This window comes from Lithobates pipiens, unplaced genomic scaffold, assembly GCF_037356315.1.
Source record: "Lithobates pipiens isolate NorthernLeopardFrog02 unplaced genomic scaffold, aLitPip1_a1.2 Scaffold_19, whole genome shotgun sequence".
Taxonomy (NCBI): domain Eukaryota; kingdom Metazoa; phylum Chordata; class Amphibia; order Anura; family Ranidae; genus Lithobates; species Lithobates pipiens.
Genome location: NW_027507764.1, coordinates 133,316,172 through 133,323,534, shown reverse-complemented (window position 1 = coordinate 133,323,534; position 7,363 = coordinate 133,316,172).

The following is a 7,363-nucleotide window of genomic DNA, read 5'->3' as shown; positions in this document are numbered from 1 at the left end:
GGTGGTTAGGATGTGTCGGGTCTGGATTCCATCATTCATTATTTGGATGATTTCCTGTGCATTGGTCCCCCTGCCTCCGCTGTGTGTGCGATTCTACTGTCAAAGTTGCAGCACGTCGCGGGCAAGTTTGGCGTACCTTTGGCAGCAGAAAAGACTGAGAGCCCAACGACGGAACTCAGTTTTTTGGGTATAGTCATTGACGCAGTTGCGATGGAGTGCAGACTGCCCAGAGAGAAATTGGAGGACTTACAGGGTGAAATTTGTGGGATCCAAGGACTGGGGAAAGTTCAGTTGAGGGTGCTGCAGTCACTTTCGGGTATGTTGAACTTTGCCTGTAGGATAATCCCCATGGGGAGGGTGTTCTGCCGACGGCTGTCGGCAGCCACAGCAGGGATGAAGGCTCCTAAGCATTTTGTTAGGCTTAACAAAGAACATCGAGAGAATCTTAGGGTGTGGCAAGAGTTTCTGGAATCCTTCAACGGCAGGTCGGTTTGGATGTTGGGCCAGGTAAGTAATTTTGACGTGGAGTTGGCTACGGATGCGGTGGGATCCACGGTTTACGGGGGCCTTTTTTCGAGGGCAGTGGAGCGCGGAACCATGGCCGCAGTCTTGGGTGGATGCCAGCTTTGCTCGGAACCTGGTGCTATTGGAGCTGTTTCCAGTAGTGCTGGCCATGGAACTAGGGGGGAGGCTTGCCGAAACCTGAAGTTGAGGCTGAATTGCGACAACATGGGGGTGGTCCAAATGATCAACCAGATGTCAGCGTCATTGCCACCGGTTATACGGCTGTTGCCCAGGTTGGTTTTGAGGTGTTTAAGTTTAAAATATTTTCATTTATGCTGTTCACATTCCAGGAGTGGACAATCATTTGGCTGACACTCTGTCTCGCTTTCAGTGGGACAGGTTCAGGGAACTGGCCCCAGGCGCGGAGAGGGATGGCATTCCTTGCCCGGTGTGGATTTGGGAGCTGGCATTGGAGTCATCGCGGGATGGATTCACCAGTCTGTGAGTGCAGCTACGTGGGCGTACTACAGTAAGGTGTGGAAGGAGTGGTCATTATTGGTATAAGAGGCCGGGATTGGGAAGGACAGGTCGGAGGTAAGGTTGCCTGTGTTGTACTTTGTATCCCGGCACATGGAACGGGGGGTGTCAGTCTCGGTCCTAGAGAGGAAGATGGCAGGGCTGTCTTTCCTGTTTAAGTTGACGGGGGGCGAGGATGCAACAAAGGATTTCTGGGTGAGGCAGGCCCTAAAAGGTTTTAAGAAAGGGCACAGGAGAGTGGATTCCAGACGCCTGGTCACATTTGCTAATCTGCAGACAATCTCTGGGTTGCTGGAGGCGGTGTGTACCTCTCCATATGAGGTACTGCTGTTTAAGGCGTCCTGTTCGTTGGCATTTTACGGGGCATTCCGCATAGGGGAATTAGTGAGCCCATCCTGGGTTGCAGCGGGTGGGATTTTGGAGAGGGCTGTTCGCTTGGAGGAGGACCGGGTGTGTTGCAGGCTGTGCAAGTCAAAGACGGACCAACAGGGCAGGGGTGTAGATATTTGGCTGTTTACATTGCCAGGTCCTGCAGTCTGCCCGGTAAGGGCGGTAAGGGATTTTGCAGAGGTCAGAACGAGTGGGGGCAGGCCATTCCTGAAGCACGAGGATAGGTCCTGCTTATCTAGGTTCCAATTTATTTCAGTGTTTAGGAAATGCCTGACGAGTGCGGGACTGGACGGGTTGCAGTATGCCTCACACTCCTTCCGCATTGGGGCAGGTACTGAAGCGGCCAGGTGTGGGTTGGACGAATCGGCTGTGCGTAGGATTGGTAGGTGGGAATCACTGAGATTTCGGTCCTATGTTAGGCCTCATATGGTGATTGAATAAAAAAAAAAAAAAGAGGGGGGTGTTGGCAGGGGTACGAGCAGTAGTGTGCTGGGTGTGTGTTATTATGTTGTGTTATCGTCTCGTTTCAGATGGAGGTTCCACGCACCTCGTCTGGATTCTTGGGCACTCTTACATGTGCTGGGGGGCCAGGAGAGGAGATGTTAGGCCCGATGGAAGGCAGCTAGGTATCTTTAGAAGGGAGGCATATGTGAGATAGTTGGGTTCACCAGGGATGTTGTGGGAGAGGGTGCTCAGGGATGGGTTGCACTACGCCAGTCTGGATAAACCTCCAGATGTCTTGGTTTTGCATGTAGGGGGCAACGACCTGGGGCTCTGCCCGGTGAGGGATCTGATCACTGGCAGCAAGTCGGACTTCTTGCAGTTGCACGTGACATTCCCTGATACAATAGTGCTGTGGTCGGACATAGTGGCAAGGACAGTTTGGAGATGGGCCAGGTTGGTGGCAAGTATCCAGAATACTTTCGAGTGAACAAGGTGGTGGGGCGGTTCGTGATAAAAAATGGAGGCCTGGTGATCAGGCATCAGGAGCTGGAGAAGAATGTTGGGCTTTACTTACGGAAGGATGGGGTTCACCTTTTGTATGTGGGGATTGACCTCTGGACAATGGGTATACAGGAAGGGGTTCACAGGGCTTTGAGTTTGGGGAGGCGCCCTCAAGTGTAACTTGGTCACCCTTTCGGACTGTGGCAGTGTTGCTTGTTGGTCTCTGACGGTGGCGGTAAAATGTACGTGATGGAAAAGGGGTGGGGGGCTCATCTCAGTATGTGCCCCTCCGGTGTATTCCAGCAAGGGGGCTGGAATTTGGTAATGGTGGCACTGCGGGAGGTGGGTGTCTCCGAGCGGTGACAGCTGGAGGCCTAACGGGTGGTAAAATGGTCCCGCCGTGTGTGGTGATATAATTACATGGTAAAAGGTGGGTCGCCGTCAGAGACCAACAAACTGGGTTAAAAATGTTATGTTTTCATGTTATATTTTATATTGGAGTTATTTGGTGGAATTGTTTTAATAAAGGCTGTTATGGCCAGTTATACTCCATAAGCAACATGTGATCTCAATTATTTTAGAAAGAGGGTTTAAAAGGATGAGAGTATAAGGACATAACAGTATAATAGAAGGGGTCATTTGGCCTACACGGGTCATGTATCATTAGCTTTTACTTGCAAAGTGTTTGATATTCAGACAAGTAGGTAATTATTAACCATGGCTGCCACGTTTTGGTAAAGCCCTCGCTATTTTTTTTTTTTTTTTTTCATCGCTAGAATTTCTTCCATCTTATATAATATTGCACTCTGTCCAACCAATCCTTGACCGAGGGGGTATGAGTGGTTTTCCAAAGTATAAGAATTTTTACTGGTGTTAGTAGGTGTCTGGTGAGGGATTTCTTATATTTACTTAATGTAAAAGAATTAAAATGGATCAGACATGCTGCAGCATTTAAACTGATTTTAGTGTCAGTGATATGGGTTTTATGGATATTAGAAATTCACTAGAATGTTAACATCCCAATTCACTCCTTAATTATATGTGGTCATCACCTTAGTTCTAGCTCAGTGATGAGTAGGGATAAGCCGAACACATCCCCCCACCCCCCTGTTCGTAGCAAAACATGCGAACAGGCAAACAATTTGTTTGAAACCACTAACACTGTTAAAGTCTATGGGACACGAATGTGAAAAATCAAAAGTGCTCATTTTAAAGGCTAATATGCAAGTTATTGCCATAAAAAGTGTTTTGGTACCCGAGTCCTGCCCCAGGGGACATGTATCAATGAAAAAAAAAAAAAAAAGTTTTAAAAACAGCCATTTTTTCAGGAGCAGTGATTTTAACAATGCTTAAAGTAAAACAATAAAAATTAAATATTCCTTTAAATATCGTGCCTGGGGGGTGTCCTTGGTATGCCTGTAAAGTAACAAATTTTTCCCATGTTTAGAACAATACAAAAGCAAAATGACATTTCTAAAGGAAATAATTTAAATTCAAAACTACTCGCATCTGTAATGTATTGTTGGGTGCTGGCAATATAGATAAAAATCGTTGAAAAATGGCATCGATTTCCCTCCCCAGTCCCCTTGGGTCTGGTATGGATATTAAGGGGAACCCTGCAACAAAAAAAAAACAGACATGGGGTCCCTCAGGTCCTATATACTCTGAACAGCAGTATATACGCTATATGACTGGCCCTATATACTCTGCAGAAAATTGGGCTTTAGGTGTTGGTGGTAGCTTAACACTGTAAGCCCTCACAGTTACTGTTGGTGGGCGCAGGAATTGGCCCTGCTGTAAAATACTATATATATAAAAATTAATTATATGCCCCTGTTAAACAGGGGCAGAAAAATTGTGCCTTTGGTGTTGGTGGTACATGAACACTAAGCCCACACATTTACTCTTGTTGGGTGCAGGAATGGGCCATGCTGTGAAATATTATATCAATTGTAATTACATGCTCCTGTTAAACAGGGGCAGAAAAATTGGACCTGGGGTGGTGGTGCCACAACACTGTAACCCTACAAAGATTCTCTTGTTGGGCGCAGGAACGGGCCCTGCTGTGAAATACTAGATCAAAATTGTAAATTACATGTCCCTGTTAAACTGGGGCAGAAAAATTGGGCCTTGGGTGGTGCCCTAAACCAAAAATATTGTTGGAAGCTAGCATCATCAAGATTGAGGAATAGGATAGTCAGTATAGGCAATCTTCAAGGTATTCCACATCCATACAAAATGCAGTCCGTTGCATCAGGTGCTTGATAGCTGCTGATCCAAGATTCATTTTTATGAATGTGAGCCCATCAACGGAGTCTGGACAAGCGCACTCTTTGATCCTTTACAAACCCTCCAGCAGCACTGAATGTGCATTCAGAAGGCACACTGGATGCAGGACAGGCCAGCAGCTCAATTGCCTATTGAACAAGTTCTGGCCAGTGGTCCATCCTCAAGACCCAGTGGATGCTCTGTTGGAAAGGTCTCCAAACCTACTCTTGCCCCTAGATATTCCTGCACCATGTAATGCAATGGTTGCTTGAACTGATCAGACCTTGGCGCTGAAAAATTGTATAAAGGCATCAGCCAGCCACCTTCTCCACTGCTCTTCCTCTGACTGAACGAAGCCTCAGCATCACTTTGTCAGCATCAGGAAATGGTAACCTACCAGAGTCTGGAAATGCATTGCACAAACCTTTCTTCAAGTCCTCCTGAAGAGGTTTCATTATCTGCAAAAGGCAGGGCGAGTTCTGCAACCTTACCCTTGTAATGTGGATCAAGAAGGGATGCCAGCCAGTAATGATCCCTCTCCTTGATACCACAAATCCTAGGGTCCTTGTGTAGGCTTTGCAGAATCAGGGAGGCCATGCAGTGCAAATTTGTTGAGGCATTAGATTCTGGGTCACATGATCCGTAACTACCTCCTCCCAGCCATGTACAACTCCTTGAGTTTCTGGGGACTGGAAACCATCCCTTCAAGACTACCACTAGTGTTATCCTCTACATCCATGCTGACACAATCCACATCCTCTTCCTGTGTGCTTGGTGGGCCCACAGGAATGCTACCGTATGTGGATAAAGGGGGCTTTGAGAGGCAAGTAGCCCTCTTCCGCTCACTGTTCTGCCTCAGGTGCCCTGTCCTCAAACAGGAAGACTAGAGGGACAGGGTCACTGCTCACCATCCCTGTGGCATCCTCGATCAGTAGCCAAGGCACCATACTCGCACAGGTATTTATTGAGGGCCCTCTGCTGGGTGTGTAGCCACTCTAGCATTGCCAATGTTGAGTTACACCTGGTGGGCATGTCACAAATGAGGCGGGTGGTGCGCAGGTTGCGTTCCCTTTGAATGTCAGCCAGCCGAGCACTGGCATATTATGACTGGTGGAAATTACCACTGCTCTGGCCTGCCTCAGGCGATCGTGTAAGCCTGGGTACCTGCTCAAAAACTCTTGCACCACCAAATTCAGGACGTGTGCTTAACATGAAACATGGGTCAAGTGTTCCTGTCAGAGGACAAAGAGAAGGTTGGTGCCATTGTCACATACAACCATTCCTGGCATGGTGTCAGTCACCTCTGAGCCTGCAGAGCTGACAGAATCTCTGCCCTAGTGTGGCTCATGTCCCCTAGGCAGACCCACTCAAGCACTGCATGGCATCTGAGCCTGACTGCTTGTGTAGCTCCTTGAATGCTTACGGAGCACTGCTGGTTCAGAGGACAAATCTGCAGAAGAGGCCATAGATGGAGGGGTGGAAGATAGAGCTGTGGTAGAAACACCACTAGCATTTTGGAGGCAGAACAAGTGCCAACATCACTGAACCCTGTCCTACATCCTTCCCAGCTGCCAGCAGAGTTACCCAGTGTGCCATGAAGGTAAGCCAACATCCCTGCTGGACCACGAGTCGCCATTAATATGCACCTTACTGCTGACCGCCCTGTCCAACGGAGGCCAAAACATTGCCTTCCACATGCTGGCATGGCATTTTGGAACCTGCAACTGCGGTACAGCACATTCCACATATTTACAAAAGGGGGCAGAGTCCACCAGCTGAAAAGGCAGCAGTTAGTGCTAGCAATTTAGCTAAGCGACGATGTGGATGGCTGGGATCGAATTTTTATGGTTCAGCAACTGGGTAGGGAAATTTGCCTGCCAAAAAAAAAAAAAAAAAAAAAAAAAAAAAAAAAAAAAAAAAAGATGGTGTGTACTGCTAGCATGTTGGCTGCAAGTACTTGGGACACCTGTTGCTATACCTTCATTCCTCTCAGTGCAGGTTTTTGAGAGGACTGGAGGTATAGTAGGGGTGGAGATCCTAGATGGAGGAGCAAGGAGAAGTCTTCCTTTCATGTGGGTCTGTCAAGTGCTGTTGCCAACAGACTGCATGGCAGGTCAAGCATGTGGTGCCCAAGCATCTGTTCTGGGCACACTTGATCTTCCTCAGACATACCCCGTTTCCCCAAAAATAAGACCTAGCGTGATTGTCAGTGATGGCTGCAATATAAGCCCTAGCTAATGTTCTTGTAGGTCTTATTTTGCAGCCAACACGATAGTTCTAATTTTCAGGGAAACAGGGTAGGTTGCAAAGAGCAGCCTGCTGCACATGTGTCAAAAGGCCAACACCAAGGAACTTTTAAAAGTCAGCAGCGCCCTGCAATAGGGTGGCTGCCGCCTAGAGGACATCCTGTCTTGTTGGAGTTATGCCTCCTCCCAGGCAGTGATCTCATCCCCTCCCCTTGTCACTGGAGCAAACTTGGTAGTATGCTGCAGCAGGGTGGGAACATGACTGCACGTTTGAGTACCCCCTCTAGACTCCAGTCACTCCCTTCCTCAACCTGAGAAACAGCGGAGCCTTAAAGTTGCTGCCCATGCCCCAGCAGCATGTACCCGTTGCTGGTCAAATAATTCAGGCAACTCCCCTGTACATGGTGAGGGCTACAGAAGAAGGAGTGACTGGAAAAGGAGCTGGTGGAATAGGCCACTTTGACAGCTGAGCT